Here is a 499-nt window from a genome sequence, read left to right on the forward strand (position 1 = left end):
TGTTTTTTTTTTTTAATCCTGATAGAACTATTGGTTTAGCTTTCTTGCTATTTGCGAAGCTTTAATTTTTTTTATTTAAGAATAATTTATATTTTATTGAGTAATGTTGTCATAGTCTTATTTTCCTGAAGAAGAAGCCACCAATCTATGTATACAGGAAAGGAAAGTAAATCTATTTAGATTCCTATTTGGACTAACTAATAATAGCTTTTAAACACTAGCATCATTTAAAAATTTTGATCATGTGGCATTTCAAATGTCATTTCCTTATATTCTTAACATTGTATGATCAGATATTTTTAATTTTAATATAAAAATTCCAATGAACTATTCTAGGAATTTAAAAATACTTATATTTTCAGGTATTAGGATTATAAAATACTCAGTTTCAGGAATGGTTGCAAAATGTTTACTATTTTTGTTATGATTATAGAAAAAGTTAGATCAGATCAGATCAGTCGCTCAGTCGTGTCCGACTCTTTGCGACCCCATGAATCGC

General features: G+C 27.3%; 1 protein-coding gene across 1 annotated transcript in view; it reads left to right on the plus strand.

Annotated features, from left to right (window-relative positions):
• Positions 1 to 499, plus strand: part of BMPR1A (bone morphogenetic protein receptor, type IA) — a 59773-nt gene that overhangs the window by 20791 nt on the left and 38483 nt on the right. The gene's annotated exons all lie outside the window — the stretch shown is intronic.

The sequence above is a fragment of the Bison bison genome, unplaced genomic scaffold, assembly GCF_000754665.1.
Source record: "Bison bison bison isolate TAMUID 2011002044 unplaced genomic scaffold, Bison_UMD1.0 scf7180017864341, whole genome shotgun sequence".
Classification (NCBI taxonomy): Eukaryota; Metazoa; Chordata; class Mammalia; order Artiodactyla; family Bovidae; genus Bison; species Bison bison.